Source organism: Papio anubis, chromosome 8 (genome assembly GCF_008728515.1).
Source record: "Papio anubis isolate 15944 chromosome 8, Panubis1.0, whole genome shotgun sequence".
NCBI classification, from domain to species: Eukaryota; Metazoa; Chordata; class Mammalia; order Primates; family Cercopithecidae; genus Papio; species Papio anubis.
In genome coordinates this window covers 102,394,168-102,416,569 of record NC_044983.1, presented here as the reverse complement: position 1 = coordinate 102,416,569, position 22,402 = coordinate 102,394,168, and positions in this window count along the sequence as shown.

The window sequence follows — 22,402 nt, the reverse complement described above, 5'->3', positions numbered from 1 at the left end:
GGGACAATAACTCAAGATAAGTCATTGGAACAAGTCTTAGAGAATAGCACCTCCTCACCCCTCTTGCATGCCCTGCATTCCAAGAACTCTTTTTTAAGTATTTGTTTTTTGTCCAAAATTTGAAATGGTTTCTTTAAGCCAGGAGCCTGGACCATTTCTTCACTGCTAGATTTGGAAAATAAAGTCACTTTTCTTCCACCAAACCTCATCCTTGTTATTTGGTTCTGCAAGTGTTGAGGGCCTGGACCTGCGTTTGGTTACACAATCAACATAAGCTACAGAGAAAGGACAAGCATGGACTATCAGGAGAGACACTGACTCAAAAACTGCATGTTACAGAGCTAACAGTAAGAATTCAATAAATATCATCCAGGCTTACTTTTCATTTGTTACATGAATATCTTTTTTAATAATATAATAACCCTATGAAGTCAATACTGTTATTATCTCAATGTTACTTATGAAGAAACTGGCATTGGCCCGGCACGGTGGCTCACGCCTGTAATCTCAGCACTTTGCGAGGCCAAGGCGGATAGATCACGAGGTCAAGAGATTGAGACTATCCTGGCCAATATGGTGAAACCCCATCTATACTAAAACTACAAAAATTAGATGGGCGTGGTGGCGCGCACCTGTAGTCCCAGCTATTCTGGAGGCTGAAGCAGGAGAAGCGCTTGAACCCGGGAGGCGGAGGTTGCAGTGAGCCGAGATCGCGCCACTGCACTCCAGCCTGGCAACAGAGTGAGACTCTGTCAAAAAAAAAAAAAAAGAAAAGAAAGAGAGAAAAAAAAAAGAAAGAAAGAAAAGAAACTAGCATTCAGAGAAGTTAAGAAATTTGCCTACAAATCTATTCATTGATGCTACTTTTCTGAGCTTTTGTCAATCCCCATGACTTCCGCTGATCTCCATCAGACCATGTGCCATCCACCACTGCTCCTGCTGCCCAGCACGCACTATGAGGGCAGCTGCCATCTTTTGCTTTTTAAATCCTCTTTCTAAACATCTCTGACCAGTGAGGTTTGGCTTTCACCACATACTGATCCTTTCCACTTGTCAGTAAGCTAAGCTCTTTTTGCTTTTGACATCTTTAACTCAGCACTTGAGAATTTCTGTTACTCTTCACTGTAGCCTTTGACTTGATAAATCTTGATTCTGAAATGGTTAAAGATTCAGCAGTCAGAAGGTTAGTAACTAAGACATTACTTTAATGAAGTGGTGGATAAAATATATTTGAATGCCTTCAAAGTACAAATAGAAGGTAATTTGCATCTTCTTTAATAATGTATGTCGGTATTTGTGTGTATAAATATGCACATAAACATGTATGTTTATCTGTATATGAATACACATATATCTATTTTTAAGTTTAGAACATATTTTCAGAAAATAAAATTTACAGATGGGAAGAATTTGCCATCTATTTCATTGCTATCCCGATTTATAACCCCCCGTAGTTAAAGACATTCATTTATTTTGGAAGTTGTTAGTTCTTATGTATAATCCAGTGTCTCAGAACACACTACAGAGTGCCATTTTTTAAAGAAAAAGCAAGAAACAAGTATAAAGCAACACATTGAAGACAATAGACCTCAGTCTAGTGACCTCCCATTAGCCATCTGTCAATTTAAATAAAACTTCTTGCACAACTAACTTATTTTAGGCAAAGACTTGACTAAATAGGTTTGACCTTTCCTTCTTCCTGTCCACTTTCAATTCACTATGAAAGAGTTTAAGACAATTGGTTTGACATTATGAGTCAGGTCCTCTAAGTTGTTATTATAGATAAAGCAAAGCAAAGCAAAACAAAACAACACTGACAAGAGTTCTTTTTGAAGATAGCTTGAGATTTTTATTTACCCCAATTCAATGATAAGGGTAGGTAGATCCAGGTTAAAGCATATATAAAATATTCCGACATCATTGCCTCTGTCTTATAGGCCATAGGCACATTCCTGCTGTACCACAGCAGTAGCAACTGGTTAAAAAAAGCCAAGGTAAAATAACAATGAGATACTATTACACACCTATTAGAATAGCCAAAATCTAGAAAACTGGCAGCACGAAGTGCTAGGTAGGATGTAGAGCAACAGAAACTTTCATTCATTGCTGGTGAAATGCAAAATGAGACAGACACTTTTGAAGACGGTTTAGCAGTTTCTTACAAAGCTAAACAGACTCTTATGTGATCTGGCAGTTGTGCTCCTTGGTATTCATCCAAAAGAGTTGGAAACTCATGTCCACACAAAACCTGCACACATGTTTATAGCTTTATTCATAATTGCCAAAACTTGCAAATAACCAAGTTGTCCTTCAGTAGGTAAATGGATAATAAACTGTGGTACATCCAGACAATGAGATATTATTCAGCACTAAAAAGAAACGAGCTGTCATCCAAGAAAAAATGAAAAAGGAAACGTACACGCATATTATTATACTAAGTGAAAGACATCAATCTGGAAGGGCTACATGCAACATGATTCCAATTATATGACATTCTGGAAAAGGCAAAACAGTGGAGACAGTAAATAGATCAGTAGTTGCCAGAGGTGAAGGGGTGGGGAAGAGAAGAATAGGTGGAGCATAAAGGATTTCTAAAGCAGTGAAAATGATCTGTATATTAAAATGGTGAGTACATGTCATTACACTCTTTTCTAAACCCACAGAATGTACAAGAGTGAACCCTCATGTAAACTATGGATTTGGGTGATTATGATGTGTCAATGTAGGTTCATCAATAGTAACAAATGTACCATTCTGCTAGGGGATTTTGATAATGGGGGAGGCTATGCTTTAGTGGGGACAGGAGGTATGTAGGAAATCTCTGTACCTTCCACCCAATTTTCCAGTGAACCTAAAACTTCTATAAAAATTAGCCTTAACGAAAGGTCGAGGTGACACTTCTGTGTGCATGCCTAAAAGGAGGTTCACTCGGTTATCAACCAGCTGTGTTTTCAGCACCACATAAAACTCATTTGATTGATTCTTGCTCAGTGAATTGGTCAAATTATTTAGCTGGTTTAGTATAGGCCTCTGGATCTAAAGTGAAGTTTGAAAAGTATTATTTAACTTTTTGGGGAGAAAAGAGAAGCAAATGTCCATGCGATTTATCCTTGCTTGGGTAGTCATGTAAGAATAGTTGGCTGGTCGTGTGTGTACTGATGAATGTTCTTAGGTACTACCAGAAAAGCAAAGTGAGTTAAAATAAGTGACAAAAATTTATCCAGAATGTTGAACACTAAGCATTTTACTTCATCAAAATCTTTGAAAGCAAGAAGGCATTCTTGCTTACTTAATCATTTAAAAAGAATTAAAACTTTAAATACATTAAGTGAATTAATTAATTTACCTATGGTAATGACACCCATCAACGACAGTGAATAACACCTCTGAAATGTTTCCAAACATTCTGAAAAGTAGTAACTCCTGATATATAAATATTCTGAGAGCATGTTAGGAACAATTCAGTATTGTTTAAAGATAAGAGAAATGATACTTTTACATAGATATCTTGGACATTCACATCCTTTTTATTTTTCTTTAAGTAGTGGATTATATTTCCTGACATAAAATTGATCCAGTCAAAAAAGTTTGAATATTATTAATATATGTATTCATATTGAATTCTCACATCTTTCCAATCATTTCCTTGACAAATTATCGAGTACGAATGTTTTTTTCAGAGAGTATTACTGATTAATAATTTCAGTAATCTTTAAGTTACACGGTCTTACATATGTATTAAGAAATAGTACTTTTATAGTACTTTTACATTTATAAATATTAATTTAAAGATCAAAGTCCTATAATTATAAATATTTATAAAATTTTATGTGTGTATGTGTGTGTGTGTATAAAATTATGTTAAAACAGGTTTTGTTGTTGTTGTTAACAATCTAATGTGATTTAGGCTCTTTTTTATTGCTTCATGTACTAGACAGGCCCAAATAAAAGACAAATTCTCCCATATCCTTTGCTTTTACTTTCCTATTATCTCATTTATGGTACTCTGTTTGAAGTCTTTCTTGCATATGTTAATAGACCATTTCTTGGACTTTCCTGCCCAGCAAACTTTATATCAAAACACGGGAGCAATTATGTGGGAATCTTGCTGTCATTTGTCTTCCACACAGGCTCAATTCAGCTGGCTTTGGGGCAGATTTGTTAGGCTCCTGATGATGATGGGCGTGTTTGGGGATTTTCTTTTTGATAACCTTGCCCTATGTATGGGAAATTGAGCCCCGGATATAGTTGATTCTTCTAAAATCCTCCCGAGAGCAATAACTACAGATACTTGTTCACAGAGAGTCATACAGCTCACAAATCTTTTGGACCTTGATTTTGATACATCCTTGAATTACTATTTAAATGAAGAGAAAACAAAAAAATATGAGTTCTTCATTGTATTTGCTAAGTAGTTACTGAGCACCTATATTTTACATAGCATAAGTGGGAAAACTAACATTTGTTGAGTACTAAGTGTTTTAGATGAGGATCATTATACTTGCTGTGATCCTTTGAATTAATTTGTCTCACTCATTCTTAAAAGATGAGCACTGAGGCTGAGAGAAGTTAAGGAATGACCTTCGTGAATCTGCTAATAGTGTCAAGATTCAAATTTTAGGATTGCATATTCTAAAATCAATGCATTTTTATGCACAGTATTCCAAAGGATAAAATAGGCAGTGTCTTCCCTAAAGAGCTTCTAAAAATAGATGTAGTTAAATGATAGCCCAAGAATCAATCAAATATATTACATAGAAAAGTATAGATATAGTTAAATGATAGCCCAAGAATCAACCAATCACATATATTACATTAAAAAAGTATAGATATACCAAAAAGCATCACTAGGTTAAATGCAAGATATTGATATAATGTAATGAATGCTTGGGAGTAGCTATTACGGTGGTTTGAAATGGTCAAAATGGAGGTGAGAGAGGAATTGGACCTAGAATTAAAGGTAACTAGAAAGGCAGCTGGAATTAAAAGTAACACAAATTGAGGAGAGGGACAAGAAATTATGATATAAAGATAATTAAGAGAGATGTTATAGAAACAAGGATGACCAGCTTTATTTTAAGAGACAGTGAATAACATACACTTGCCAAAGAAAAATGTAAAAAAAAAAAAAAAAGAATACTGGTAGATTTGATTTCAAAGGTCATTTTATAGTTGGTTATGTAAAACTTTTAAGACCTAATAATAATTTGGACACTACAATATAGGGGGGAAAAGGGAACCATTGAAGATTGCTGAGTATGAAAAATGATATGATGAGAATGGGATTGAAATTAGTCTGGAGTAGATGTGCAAGACATAAAGGGAAAGAAGACTAGAAGCTAGAACTTGAAGTCAGGAAGCTGGGTAATAATATGCAGGAGGGAGTGAAAAAATGTGTTGGGAAACACATGGAATGCTTAGGCAGGAATCTTCACATTGATACCAATACGTGGGCCATTCTTAAAAGTCTGATGTTATCATAAGTAATCTTATAAGTTTATGTTTTATTTTTAATTGACTGGCACAGATATTAATTGTAGATTTTATAACACACACAGAGCCACAAACCTTTATGCTAAACATAAACTAATTATAGACTAAAATGTATTTTCAAGGTTTTATTAAAATTTAAATTTTAAATAATTGTACATATCTTTGAAAAGAGCAATTTTTTTACTGGTTTCTTGGAGGAGGGGGCTAGAATTAAATATTATATATCAATATTAAATTTGGCCCAAAAAGTACATATTAGCAGACTTGAAAAATAAAGCGTTAAATGCACACATCATTTTTGTTTTATCACTGTCACAGACAATTAATTTTCTAAAATATCCTAAGACTACTAAAGTGTCAGCTAAATAATGTTACATCAGGATCTTTGTATGAAATAATAAATGGGTTCTTTGACCTACAATGTTAAATTGTGAGTTAATATTTATTTTACTACCACAAGAGAAATATTATATTTTTGAATATAGTGATAATTCTCGTTATCAAGATAATCCTCTCATATATAACTGACTGTAAAGAAATGTTATTCCTGAATCTATTGTATAAGACTCATAATCTATTCTTAAATATGTTTTATGCTCTTATTTATGAGCTTCTTATCATTATAATATTCAAATTTTAAATAAGATTTATAATTTAAACTTCTCTAACCTAAATGTGACTATGTGTAGTTGAGGCTATGTGATCAGAAACAGGCAAATGTCTGCTTCCTCGAAATTTCATCTAACAGTAATAAGATGTGTGTCAGTTATGAATCTTAGCCAAATTTCTGGATAATGTTAAGTCTCAATTTATGTAGAGCTACTTCATTAGATAAGTAGACTTCTTATAAGCCAGACCTCCCAAACCAGCATTTGTAATAAAGAAAAAGGGGCTGTTAATAGTAATTCCCCCATTGTTGGTAGTATAATTTTCTATTTATGTTTGTTTTGGGAGGATTTATTTTAGAACCAGCAGAGCCAGAAGATATTTCTAATAATGAAATGGAGGAAACGAATATAAAAAGTTCAGAAATGAGGAACATCATTTAGTCCTCCTCATCCAAAATATCTATAATCTAAGTATATAAGCCTGAGAGGTTTTTTTTTTAAGTTTTAAGTTATGTTTTATCTTATCCATGATTATTCTGGATAAGAATGCTCAATAATAAAATGATGATATTGAAGCTGATGATGATTATGATAGTCCAAAAGTAAAACATGTTATTTAAAACATATTTTTGATTGTAAAGGATAAGGGAATTGAGGTGATAAGAAATAATGAAATTACCCACTAATAACAATACTGGGAGTGTTTTGACTGGGGAGTGTGAGGAAGATTAAACCTATGTATAAAGTCAAGAGTAAACCACTGACCTTTCAGAAAAAAAAAAAAAAAAAGAAAATATGACTGGTTTTTAGTCCTTCTTTCCAACAGTGATTTCCAGGAAGCAGTTTCCTCATGATATCATTTTTCCTAATCTTACCTACAATATTACAACTTGGAAACGTCTTTATGTTGCTTTGTTCTAAAATATAATCATTGCTGGACCAGCCATTACAGTAGATAAGAAGAAATTTATTATACCATATATTAGTAATATTACACTCTAATGTATATTGTTAGATGTGGAGGAGGTACATTCTTAAACTCCCTGGTGGGGAAGCTCTCATATACTATCTCTTATTCTCCACAAGCTTGATTCTCACAAGTGTCCACATAGATGTAGAGACAGCCTGCCTGAATGTTTGTTTTTGAGAGGCCCGAGTTCCTGCCTCTCAACAGAGGTCTAACACTCAGACCAACAAAAGATTGTGATTCTTCACTTAAAGTCAAATGCCATTGAAAATATAGAACCCTGACCATTATATCTCAAGACACTGAAAGCCTGGTAATCCGATAACAAAATTTTGTTTAATATTGGAAAATATTATTTCTTTAAATATTGCTTTGAAAGAGCACTACATGTTTGTTTGGTTGTTTGTTTTTCAAATTTCAATTTGCCACATTGAGTGTTCCTGAGTTACCCACAGATACATAGTATCTGTGTCCTTTTCAATTGTGCTGACGCACTGAACCTGTTATGAGGGATATGACCTTCCTAAACAGAATGGGCAGGTGAGCAAGCCTAGCATCCATGAGCACACACCTTTTTATCAGGCTTTGTGTTAGTACCTTGAAGTGGGTTATTACTGAATCCAGACATGTTAGAAGGTCCCTGTGGAATAAAAAGTCCATCCTACATGTTGTAATATATAAGATAAAGTTAGAGTTCTAACTGTTCCCTGATCAAGGACAGAAAGCAAGTTTACATTGTAGATTCCTAACACCTTCTTTGAAACACCTTGATCTCGATTCAATGTTACTAACAAAGTTGTTGAATGAAGAAACCATCCCCAAATCTCTTAAATGCAGTATACTGTATTAGAATATATTCGAACTAGAAATCGAGTTCACAACATTATTAAATTGGATGCCAACAGATAGGAAAAAGTGATTATGACATTCAACAAATTATTGTCTGCCTTTAGGTATCTGATAACCATTTAAATTTTCAATACAACTATATTAAATCCCCTATATCTTAATTACAATAAGAAAAACCAAATACTAAAGTGTCTAATTAAGAGGATCCCTTAACATCTGTTCCATAAAATAGAAATTTGCCAATATATGTATTATTGTCTCCGAATTAATTGCTTTATATTTTTTATTGTATCATACCAGCAAACATTGCAATCATTCAGTGCATGAATTTTGTCTTTATTCGTTCAACAAAGATGTCTATTTCTATTTTTCTTCATGCTTAAATGAACAGTACAGAGTATACAGTTGAAGCTCAATAAGTAATTATTAACTAGGCTTGCCTATATGACATTGTACTAGGCTCAAGCAATATTTTCAAGAATTGACATCTGTAATCAAGGTGTGGTATATCACTTCAGGAAATGCATATTATTCTTCATAATGCTTTAAAAAATCTCAAGAAAATGTATGCTTTCTTCTTTATTCTCTGTGATGGCTATTACTTCTACTCATAAGTATGCACTTGATTGCTTCAAATATATTTGTGAGTAATTCTCAAAGTTTGTGAGAACAGTTTCTTTTGTTTAGTTTTCTTTCTAGAGCTCACAAGCCACATAGACTTTCACACAAGTTGCCTCTCACAGCAGGAAGTTCTACTGTGTCATAGAGAGAAAAAAATAACAGTACCAACCAAAGTCTTGACTATACCCTTAGTTGCAGACAGCAAAGCATTTGACCAAAAATGAATTGGCCAAAGCTGGAGCAATTTGAACAACAAAATAAATAATAATAAGACTGCATTACAACCCAAAGAATAAAATAAATATCCATTAATCCATACTGATATCAATAAATGATTAAACAAACAAACTGGGGAGGTGGGATGACCGCTCCTTAAAGAAAAATTCTAACTTAAAAATGTTAAATACATGAGGGAAACAGAAAGTCACTACGGAAACACTGCAGTAATACAATTGCAAACAAGATTTACTGAAGAATGCTAAATTAAAGAGAAACAGAAAGTCTAGATAGCCTCAAAGTACCTCCCTCAACATATTTATTAATTACTGTGGTGATTTTAACATAGAAACATATTTTATGACACACACACTCTTTGATGCTCCTCTCTAGAGGGTGAAGCTAAATCCTTCTCTCCTTGAGAGTATGGGCTGGACTTAGTGGTTTATTTCTAAATAATATAGTACAGAAAGGGAACAATAGTGACTTCACAGTAGCGAAACCTGGCAGGTACCACCAGGTGATCAAGGTCAATATGGCTTATAATAAAACATTGATATCCCGAACCTTTTTATATGATGAGAAGAATGCATCACCTCTATGTATTTTTTCTCAAAATTCATAACCTCAGTCTAATCATAAAAAAATCCGACAAACCAAATTGAGGGACATTTTACAAAATACACAACCAATACTCTTTAGAAGTGTCAAGGTAATGAAAGACAAGAAAAGGCTGAGGAACTGTCACAGATTGGAGGAGATTAAGGAGATGACCACCAACTACAGTGGACACTGGGGCAGCAAAAAGGCATTAGGGGAAAACTGGGGAAATAGGAATAAAATCTATAGTTTGGTAAATAGTATTGTAACAATGTTAATAACTTAGTGTTGACCATTTTACCATGCAAAATATACAAGATTAACTTTAGGGGGATAAAAGAGGTCTTTGTACCTTTTATGTTTTGTTTTGTTTTGTTTTTTGAGATGGAATTTCACTCTTTTTGCCCAGGCTGGAGTGCATTGGTGCAGTCTCGGCTCACTGCTACCTCTGCTGCCTGGGTTCAGGTGAATCTCCCACCTCACCCTCCCAAGTAGCTGGGATTACTGGTATGCACCACCATACTGGCTAATTTTTGTATTTTTAGTAGAGACAGGGTTTCACCATGTTGGCCAGGCTACTCTCGAACTCCTGACCTCAAGTGATCCACTGCACTTGGCCTCTCAAAGTGTTGGGATTACAGGCGTGAGCCACCGTGCCCAGCCTCTGTATCATTTTTATAACTCTTCTAAAGACTAAAACTATTTCAAAATAAAAAAAATTTCAAATTTTTGGAAGGAATCTTAAGTGAAAAATTGTTCAAACCCTCTCTTCAGACAGGTAACATGTCATTTATTCAATCATTTATTCCTAGAATGCAAACTTCATGAGGGCAGGAAATTTACCAGTTTTGTTCACCACTATAGCCCAAACATCTAGGTGTAACATATCATGAGGGGACTTTTTAAAAATTTGAGCTATAACAAAAACAAAAGCAGAAATAAAACACCATTTAATAAAGTTGACTTATCCTTATATCTTAAAAGTAAAAAAATAATGACCATAACAACAGCGTAAATCGTAGATATGAAGGCTATTCTTAAACTGTCCCTATTTTTTTAAAAGCTATCAAGTTCTCATAAGGCATTTCTCATTTTCCTAATTTTGAGGAGCTGAGATGAATTTACTGACAAGGAATCACCCTGCACCTTGTTTCAAGGCTCTTTAATCATGAAGTTAGATATCGCCTTCTGAAGATTTAATAAATAGCTACAGTGGCTTGGGGCAATAGACAACCAGTCGGTACGGAAAGTGATCTGGAACTTGTTACCGATCACCAGGAACTTGTTAAATGATATACTCTGTGACTGATGGAGGCTTTTGAGTTAACACTCTGCAGGAAGCTGACAGGGCACAGGTTACACTCTGCTTTATCTTCAAACAGGTTTTAGGAGGAAGGAAAAATAGGAGGGAGATTACAGACACCTCTGGTGAGAATTCCTTAAATGTGAGAGAGTTTCACCCTGCTGTCAGAAAGCTTCATTCCTGACACTTTCCTCTATCTAAACAGAATCATCTTTGGAGCGTAAAAATGACAGGATATGGCTTTTCAGTCAGAGAAAGGGTAACTATTGGTGAAGTGATTTAATCTCTGTAATCTGACACAACAAGGAAAAAATAAATAAATATTCAGACCCATATTCAAAATGTGCTACTTTGGAGCCAAGACACAAATAATATGTCTGCTTAGCAACTGAATTGGCCAAAGTAAATAATATTATCTCTTCTGCCTCTTACCTCTCCATAATATATATATATATATATATATATATATATATATGTAGATATAATTCTTGCTGAAAACCAAAAAGAACATACCATATGATTTTTTTTTTGCTAATCTCATAAAATTACAAATAAAACTTTCATAGAATCATAACATCTGCTTTAGCAGTATTTTGGAGAAAAGCCATCTCTGCAGAATCACATGAGGACATACAACTTAATATGCAACTTGCCTTTCACATTTGGCATTCACATTGTCTTTGAGAGAGCTTGGAGAACATTAGCAATAAATGCCAGATGAGGAATACAAAATCTCTGGACATATGAAGACTTTTGCCTTATGTTACTGATAGTATTATCAAAATTGAAGTATAGTGTTATTAATTTGTTCTTAAGACCTATGCTAAGGCTTTTTAATATACATTTTCTTAAGAAACAAATGGTATAACTAAATGGATAATGGAATGTCCAAAGAGTTTGACCTTTGTTTGCAAGCTGGAAACTACTTGAGGAGTATCAAGTTAGAACTCTACTGGCAGATTGGAAAAGAGCCTGGTACATCCTATGCCTTTCTTCTGTCTCCATCTCTACGTCCAGAAAGCCAGATCAGACCTAAATATTTCTCAAACGTAGCCAAGTCTTTCCATTCCTATTGCTACCACTCATGTCCAGGCCTTCATTTTTCTCATCTCCAGCCTTGCTTATATCCATCCATTGGCATTCTGGTAAACAAGCTTTCCAGCGACAACAGCAACATGAAAACCAGTAACAACAAAACATTTACTTGTGGTGTTTGCCATTTCCAATGTATAAACAGTCCTACCATGGCCAATTTCAACCTACCAACAATTTATCAACCAGTAAGATTCCTAAATCTTTGAGAGCTGATTCTCCTGTGCCAGCTCAGCACACCGCTGTCTCAATGCAGTACCCAGTGCAGCCAGTCATCTGTAATCTCCTTGCTTAAGAACCTTCAATATCTCCCACTTCCTTTAGCACTAAGTCCCAAATCCCTCTCTAAACTGACAAGCCCCCTACACTCTGGCCCACATCCACCGCCTTTTTTTTTTTTTTTTTTGAGACGGAGTCTCGCTCTGTCGCCCAGGCTGGAGTGCAGCGCCGCAATCTCGGCTCACTGCAAGCTCCGCCTCCTGGATTCACACCATTATTCTCCTGCCTCAGCCTCCCGAGTAGATGGGACTACAGGAATCCGCCGCCACGCCCGGCTAATTTTTTTTGTATTTTTAGTAGAGACGGCATTTCACCGTTTAGCCAGGATGATCTCAATCTCCTGACCTCGTGACCTGCCCGCCTCCGCCTCCCAAAGTGCTGGATTGCTGTCCCTCTTTTAACCACACACCAGCTACACTGTTGAGTTTTGCTTTTGTTTTCTAGTCCCTTTGACTTACACTGAAATCTCTGATCATCGAGCCGTCTATCCTTTGCTCCCTGTTCTCTTCACTTTAATTACTTTTACTTCTTAGGTCTCAGTTTAAACAGTCAACCTCCAGGAAGACTCTAGACATGGTAAATCAGGTAAGTATTTTTCTAATGTACATTTGTATGCTTTCCTCATATCAGAAAACTCCCCACAGTCCCTCAGGATTCCTTGTTTTATTACCTTTTCACTCACCAAACTTAAAAGGTCTCAGGAGCCATGTCTCTGAAATCGTCACTCTTTTCAAGGTCTAGCAGAAGTGCCTGGTACCTAGTACACTTTTACCTTTTTATTAAATGGTAAGTAGATGGGGATTTTTATCTGATATACCTGATCCTTACTTAGTACCGGGCATATTTATAAACAAAAGAAATTCATAGCTATATTCAGTTATATTATAATTTTTGCCATTTAGAGTCAAGTAAATTCCAAAAGAGGTTTTCCATATTCTCCCCACCAAAATATGGTTTAAAAAGTAATATATTCTGAAAGCTGAGGTCTTATGAAATCAAAGTTATGTAGCTTATGGCGATGACTAAGGAATGCCACTCTTAAAGAGGATTTCTGAATATAAAACAGGAACACATTCTTCCCTATTCCAGAGCATACACTTTTGAATCTTGGTTCAGGGCCTAGAACCCAGAGATGAATTTTTATAAACTTGTCAAAGCTAATAAACAAGAGATCTCTGTATTAAGAAAGAAGTCAGAGCAGATGATCTTCATGTTTGCGTCCAATTCAAGGTTTCTAAGAATACATAAAATAAATATGGGTGGTGGGTGATGGTAGAATAATATTCTCTCCTGCCTCCACTTAGTCTTTTATCCTGGTATCCTGGCACCCTGGCAGTGACCCTGAATGTCAGGGGAAAATGTAACTGCAAATAGGGACACACTTCTACTGAGCAGTGCCCAGAAAGAAATAGGGTAGCATAGTGAGAACAATTTTGCTTTGCCAACCATCAACCTCTTCTTTAATGTTAGTGTTGGAAAAAAATTATCTCAGAGATTCGAGGAACTAAAGATATATGTAAAAACAAAACATAAAATGCTTAAGACATTGTGTATGTGTATTCTTAAACCTTACAGATTCCTAGATGTAGTTTCCCACATAAATCAACCAAAAATATTAGAGCAGTTTATAAAGAATGCCTTATAAATATTACAATGTATTTTTGAAAGCTCAACTAAAATTATAACCCCACAAATAAGAAACATCCCTCTTTCTTTCAGGATGTGAGTGCTGAATACCTCCTATTAGGGATCTAAAATTAGCTCTACAGGTGGTGTTGGTGGTATACATCTGTCTGCGATATAGTCTGTGCCCTCAGGATACACACAGCATAATAGAAGAGACACATAGTGGAAACACTTGTAATTCAGAGTGATGGGTACTGGGTACTGTCATAAAGACATGTATAAACTATTCAGGAACAGGGAGTGAATACCACCTGCTTCCTTTTAATTAGTTCTTTAAAATGCCACAGAATATTTTCATATAGATCTTACATTTTATTATATGTCTCCCTCTCAAATTTTAACTTACCAGATGCACTATTAGATTAAATTTGCATATTGATTTTAAATTGTATTGCATTTTCAAAAATGTTTACATGTGAAAAAAATGTATTTATATAGAAGTAAAGAGATAATAAAGTGAAGAAAACTAACTTCAAAATGAAAGCCAAATTCTTCTTAGATAGGTAATTCTATTAATGGGGAACTATTATATATCACAAATATATCTGGTAAGTGATATGGTTAGAAAGATATCTTTTCCCCCAGTGCTTAGGTTTTGGCTGGGCAAATTTTGGGGGAGGTGTGGGAATGGTGATAGCACTCTATAATTTAAGGAGGGACTGGAAAGATAGTTTCCAGGACAAACTCATTTGTGAAAGAAGTAAAAATAACAGAATAAAGGGTAGGAAAGTAGGGAAACACTGATAAGAATATTGTGAATTATTCACCTCGTTCAACCTAATCAACATATCCATCTCCTCCCATAACCTTTTTTTTTTTTGTGCTGAGAACATTTAAGATCTACCCTTGTAGCAAATTTCAAGTGTATGATACAACATTGTTATTAGTAGTCACATTGTTGTATCTTAGATCTTTTTAACGATATATAATTTTTAAATAGTTAACTGTATCTCAATGAAGTTGGGAGAAAAACTTAAAACTTAAAATACTGTGAGCTTGTCCTCTAATACATAAAACCCCAGAAATTTTCATCATGAATTTTAAAAGAAAGGAGTGGGGAGCATAATGAAATGTGAGATATAGACAGGGCTGGGTTCATGGGCATGCAAACTATATGATCACCCTACATGTTGTTTAATGCTCTGCTGTTGTCATCTAAAAATTCCTAATAATCTTTGGAGGTATATTTTGTAGTTGAAGTCCAATGAGACAATGGAGCTTGTGCGTGAGCAGAGGAGATAAGAGTAATATGCATATCTGCCATTTTTGCTGCCCTATTTGCATGCAATAGTTACAATGTCGCACGAGTGTAGAAATCCCAGGGACCTACCTCGCATGGGAGTTCAGCAAGACTCAAACATGAACAAGATACACATATTGTGTCTACTTTTGAGCAAGTGGGGCCATTGACAACCCTTAGAAATCACATTGTCCAATCAAACCAGAACTAGCTTAAAATGCAGAAAGAGAGCAATAATTTTCCAAAAAATACAAATAATCAAGAAATCTATCATATCACTTGCATTGCTTCTCTGTATTAGCTGATCCTTATGCTAAAAATGTTAACATTACAAGGAAGATAGGCAAGACATAGTTCCTTTTCCTTTCAGTTCTTTTTCATTCATCAGTAAGCCTAAGATAGAGAATGTTGGTAGAATGTGCACACATCAAGAAATGAAACAAAAAATAGCTGGGTTAGTTTTGAGCAGCATTTTCGTGGTTCAAGTAATAATTACATATATATGCATAAATGAGCTGTAAAAGATAAATTGTATAATATCAGTGATTCTACCTAGAAATTAAATGCTGTAATATGGCATTAAAAGTGGAATTGCATAATGTAAAGATGAACAGTAAAACTCATTTTAATAATTTACAATTTTGACTTTCTTTACTTAGAATAATGATAAATAGAAAAATACCATGCATGACCAGTAGAGAGAAAAACTACAGAGGTGAGGAAATCTTTACATTTTACTGTGTTTAACAGCACTTTCTTTCCTGCTTTATGTGGTTTTTTTTTCACTAGGCCTCAAAATTAAGTAGCAGGCCTTGGATGGATGTATAAGGTACAGGAAAGGAAAAAGGGAGACAACGAGATGAAAGGAGAGGTCTAGAAATCTCCTGGACACATACCCAAAGGCAAAGCAAGGGATGGAGGATTATTTCCCAGGTTCTCAGATGACTTCAGCTCAGAGTGATTTTCTTCTTCAAGCTGTGGTTAATGAAATTTTTACATACACTAAATCACTATATATTATGTATTTGATACTAATAAAAATGTAAACTCATTATAGGCAGGAGCTGTATTTTAATCTTTATATATGCATATTCTCTTACAATCATGTCATTATTAGAGACTTTTTAAAGTATTTAACTTATATCTGTTGAGTCTACCCTCAAGATATGTCCAGAATCTGAACTTTTCTCCCAGCCTCTACCTCTACCAGGGCTGGCCCACCACCATCATATCACAGTGGTGTCCTAACTGGTTTCCTGGATTTTGCCTCTCCTCCCATTACATATCCTTTTAGCACAGCAGCCAGAGGGATTCTTTCAAAATTTAACTAACAGATTTAATGCAGTCCCTATCAAAATGCCAATGACATTCTTCACAAATTTTTTTAAATCCTAAAATTCCCAAGGAACAACAAAAGACCTCAAATAATTAAAGCAATCCTGCACAGAAAGAACCAAGCTGGAAGCATCACACAACCTGATTTCAAATTATACTTCAAAGCTATGGTAACCAAAACAGCATGGCACTGGCATGAAAATAGACCAGTGGAACACAACAGAGAAACCAGAAATAAATTCACACATTTACTACAGATTTGACTATGTCTCTACCCAAATCTCACCTTGAACTATAGTTCCCATAATCCCCACGTGTCCTGAGAGGGACCTGGTGAGAGGTAATTGAATCATAGGGCCAGTTACCTCCATGCTGTCCTCATGATAGTGAGTGAGTTCCCATGAGATCTGATGATTTTATAAGGGGCTTTTTCCCCTTTTGCTTGACACTTCTCCTTGCTGCTGCCATGTGAAGAAGGATGTGTTTGCTTCCCTTTCCACCATGATTGTAAGTTTCCTGAGACCTCCACAGCCCTGCAGAACTGTGAGTCAACTAAACCTCTTTTCTTTATAAATTACCCAGTCTCTGGTATGTCCTTATAGCAGCATGAGAATGGACTAATACAGTAAATGGGTACCTCAGAGAGTAATATGCTGCTATAAAGATACCCAAATATATGTAAGCACCTTTGGAACTGCGTAACAGGCAGAGGTTGGAACAGTTTAGAGGACCCAGAGGAAGACAGGAAAATGTGGGAAAGTTTGGAACTTCGTAGAGACTTGTTGAACGGCATTGACCAAAATGCTGATAGTGATATGGACAATGAAATCCAGGTTGAGGTGGTCTTAGATGGAGATGAGAAATTTGTTGAGAACTGGAGCAAGGGTCACTTTTTCTGTGCTTTGGCAAAGAGACTGGAGGCTTTTTGCCCCTGCCCTAGAGATCTGTAGAACTTTCGACTTGGGAGAGATGATTTGGAGTATCTGGCAGGAGAAATTCCTAAGTGGCAAAGCACTCAAGAGGAAGCAGAGCATAAACGTTTGGAAAATTTGTAGCCTGACAATACGATAGGAAAAAAAAAATCTCTGTGTAAAAATTCAAGCTGGCTATATAAATTTGCATAAGTAATGATGAGCTGAATGTTAATCACAAAGACTATGGAGAAATGTCTCCAGGTCATGTCAGAGACCTTCATGGCTATTCTTCCCATCACAGGCCTGGAGGCCTAGGAGGGAAAAATGGTTTCCTGAGTTGGGTCCAGGGGACCCCTGCTGTGTGCAGCCTCGGGACTCCATCCTAGCCCCTCCAGCCATGAGTAAAATGGGCCAAGTTATAGCTCAGGATGTTGCTTCATAGGGTGCAAGCCCCCAGCCTTGCCTGTTTCCACATGGTGTTGGTCCTTTGTGTGTGCAGAAGATAAGAATTGAATTGAAGTTTGGGAACGTCTGCCTAGATTTCAGAGGATGTATGGAAATGCCTGGATGTCCAGGAAGAAGTCTGCTACAGGGGTGGAGTCCTTCTGGAGAACCTCTACTAGGGCAGTGTGAAAGGGAAATGTGGGGTCATAGCCCCCACACAGAGTCCCCACTAAGGCACTGGCTGGTGCAGCTGTGAGAAGAGGGCCACCAACTTTGAGCCCCAGAATGGTAGATTCACTGCCAGCTTACACTGTGCACCTGGAAAAGCTGCAGACAGTCAATGCCAGCCCATGAAAGCAACCAGGAGGGGAGCTATACCCTGCAAAGCCACAAGGTGGAGCTGCACAAGACTATGGGAGCCCACCTCTTGCATCAGCATGCCCTGGATATGAGACATGGAGTCAAAGGAGATCATTCTGCAACTTTAAGGTTTAATGACTGCCCTATTGGATTTCAGACTTGCGTGGGGCCTGTAGCCTCTTTGTTTTGGCCAACTTCTCCCATCTGGAATGGTTGTATTTACCCAGTGCCTGTACCCCCATTGTATCTAGGAAGTAGCTAACTTGTTTTTGATTTTAGGATCATACTTGAAAGAGACGTGCCTTGTTTCAGATGAGACTTTGGACTTGAACTTTTGAATTAATGCTGAAATGAGTTAAGATTTTGGGGGATGGTTAGAAAGGAATGATTATGTTTGCAAATGTGAGGACCTGAGATTTGGGAGGGCCCAAGGACAGAATGATATGGTTTGGCTGTGTCCCCACCCAAATCTCATTTTGAATTATAGTCCCCATAATCCCCACATGTTGTCAGAGGGACCCAGTAACTGAATAGGTAATTAAATCATGAGATGGTAACCTCCATACTGTTCTCATGACCATGAGTGAGTTCTCATGAGATCTGATGGTTTTATAAGGGGCTTTTTCCTGTTTTGCCTGGCACTTCTCCTTGCTGCTGCCATATGAAGACAGACGTGTTTTCTTCCCCTTCCACCATGATTATAAGTTTCCTGAGGCCTCCCCAGCCCTGTAGAACTGTAATTCAATTAAACCTATTTCCTTTATAAATCGCCCAGTCTTGGGTATGTCCTTATAGCAGCATGTGAATGGACTAATACAACAAACAACTCATTCTCAACAAAGGTGCCAAGAATATGCATTAGGGAAAGGACAGCCATCTTATAAATGATGTTGGGAAAACTAGATACCTATATGCACAGTGAAACTAGATCCCCATCTTTTACCATATACAAAAATAAACTCAAAATTGATTTAATACTTACATTTAAGACCTAAAATTTTGCTAGAAGAAAACATTAGGGAAATGCTACAGGACATTGGTCTGAGCAAAGATGTTTCGGGTAAGACCTCAAAAGCATAGGCAACAAAAGCAAAAATAACAAATGAGACTACATCAAGCTAAAAGGCTTCTGAACAGCAAAGAAAACAATCAACAGAGCAAAGAGACACCCATCCCAACCACAATCAACAAAGTGAAGAGACAGCTACCTATCCCTGTCCGTGTAGCAAGGGAGCAAAAATGAGAATATATAAGGAACTCCAATCACTTAACAGCAGAAAAACCAAATAACCCAGTTTTAAAATAGGCAAAAACCTGAATAGATATTTTTCAAAAGAAGACACAGAAATAGTCAACAGGTGTAGGAAAATATTTTATCATTAATCATGAGGGAAATACAAATTAAAAGCACAATAAGCTATATCTCGCACCAGTTAGAAAGGCTATATCAAAAAGACAAAAAAAAAAAAAAACAGCAACAAATGATAGTGAGGATGTCAAGAAAAGATAATGTTCATACACTGTTGGTAGGAATATAAATTAGTACAGCCATTATGGGAAACAGTATGGAGTTCCTTTAAAAAACTAAAAATAGACCTACTATATGATCTAGCAATCCCAGTGTTAGGTATATATCCAAAAGAAAGGAAATCAGTATATCCAAAATATATCACATTCCCATGTTTGTTGCAGCACTGTTCACAATAGCCAAAATATTGAACCAACCTGAGTGTCCATTAACAGATAAATTGATTAAAAATGTGGTATAGATACACAAGAGAATATTATTCAGCCATAAAAAGAATGAGATCCTGTCATTTGCAACAACATGGATAGAACTTGAGGTCCTTATTATAAGTGAAATAAGCCAGGCATAGAAAAACAAATATTCCTTGTTCTCATTCACATTGGGAGTTGAAAAACTGGATCTCGTGGAGGTAGAGAGTCGAATGGCAGGTACCCGAAGCTTGGAAGGGTGGGGGTTGGGAGTAGATGAAAAGAAGTTGGTTAATGGGTACAAAAATGCAGTTACATAGAAGAAAAAATTTCTGCTATTTGATAGCACAGTAGGGAAATTATAGTTAACAATAATTTATTGTATATTTCAAAATAGCTAGAAGAGAAAAATTAGAATATTCCCAACACAAAGAAAAGATAAATGTTTAAAGTAATGGATATCCCAATTACCCTGAATTGATTATTACATATTGTAGATATATAAAAATGTCGCATGTACTCCAAAATATGTACAACTCTTACTTATCAATAAAAAAATCTAGCTCTTAATAGAGGATTTAGTATCAAAAAAAATTAATTCAGATCATGTTGCCCTTCTGCTGAAAACTGTTATTAAAGCCCATTACATAGACTGACTCTGAGGTTCTGTACATGATCTGGCCCCTGCTACTTTTTTGAATGTGTCTTTCCTACCTTCACTTTTCACCAGCCACACTGACTTCTTTGCTTCCTTGCCGTTTCCTAGCACACCAGACATACCCTTGCCTGGGGACTTTCACAATGGTTCTTCCCATCTCTTTGAATACTCTTCCCCCAGATACCTCAGTGCCTTGCTCCTTCACCTCTCCTTTGTTAAGCCATTCTCATGTTTAAAGTACAACTCCATTCCCACTCAAAGCATTCCTTCTTCCCTCTTCCATGCATTATGATTCCCCACAGCACTTAGCCCCAGCCAGACACTATGTATTTCTTGTATTTATTTTAAATTGCCTGTGCTGGAATGTAATCCCCATGAGGGCAAGGACTTTTTTGTCTGTATTGTGGAATGCTATATCCACAGCATTTACAACAGTAACTGACACTCATTGAGAATCCAATAAATATCTGCTAGATAGATGACTAAATGAACACCAGATGATTTACTAGCATGCTTATAGGTGATCATGAGTCTCCAAGAAGACTGTGTTCCTGGGTTTTATACCTTTGGGAAAATAAATGTTTAGTATCATTTGTCAATATAAACTGTCATTTTCTTTACTTTTTTTAAGAAATATACTTCCCTTTATATCTTCACCTTGATTGTAGTATATCCCTTGTCACCAGACAGTGGTGAGGTGTAGAGTACCACACTGCAGATATTTCAGAGATTCTAGAGGAGCTGTCAGGGGCTTGTAATCCAGCAGCTTAGTCAAGCACTTGCCCTGATTAACACCTTTGAATATCCTCAACATGTCTATGGTTTCGTTTTTGGTGCTGGTGTTGACTTTTCATGGGATTCTTAAGCCAAGTGGCCTCTTCTGCTGCTGAGGTGCATTTGAGCATAAGAATTAGCCATGCAGCTTCCATACGAACATGCTTCAATTGATGCAACCAACTCTTAATCCACTTTATAAATCTCAGTCTAGCTGTGAATACTAGGAATGTAAAAATTGAAAAATGTTAAATATTTTATATATATATATGCTTTCCAAAATACAGTTGTCTTTAGACAATTATAAATGTGCAAAAAAACCTGATAGATAGTTCTTTAAAATCTTTGTAATCAAAGTATATTCTTCCAGAAGCCAAGATGTGTATTTTTCAGAATTCTTTTCTTTGCAAATAACAGAAACCCACCTCAAAACAGATGAGGAATAAAAAGATGAAGGCTAGGAATAAAATGGCTACTGGGATATCTGTAGTAAAATAATGCTACATGAGTGTCTCTCCTTCAGACAATTCTCTTTTATGTGGTAGGCAAGATGGCTGACCTATATCCTGCCAACTTATCAGTCTCCCAATGGAGAGTAATAGTGTCACTAACATTTATGGTGAAAAGCTAGAGAAGAAGTGTTCTGACTGAGATTACATGCCACTTGTCCATCCCTTAACCAATCTCTTTAGCTAAAGGGAGAAATACTCTGATTGATTGGATCTGGAGTTTATGACTACTCTTGTAATTGGTAAGTGGAGTGAGTAGGGCTATCTCAACCACAGAACCACAGGAAAAAGTGCTTCTTATACTGGGAAGGTCTGTCATAATTCTCAATGTAATCCGTCATAGACCAATCAGCTGACTATTATTTACAATACTATTTCTAGGCAAGCTTCATGATTCAGATCTCCAGAAAAGGAGAGGCTTTCAGAAGTCAGGAAGTGGATAAGGTGGTGGTCTGGGTATACAAACAGGGTCCAATGGATGCCTTCTATTTGTAACAGACAATGCTCACTATGCCTAGAGCTCCCATATTTTTTTTCCTCTTTAATCTTCAAAACAACTCTAGGAGGTAGATATTACTAATCCTCATTTTGTGGTTGGGAAAGTAAATTGCCCAAGTTCACAAGCTTGGTCACATAAAAATTAGAGCTCAATTCTGAACCCAGATCTAATTCTGAAAACCATATGCTTTTCAACATAAGGTAATATTCTTAGTTGGAAAATGTTGATGCCCTGACAAA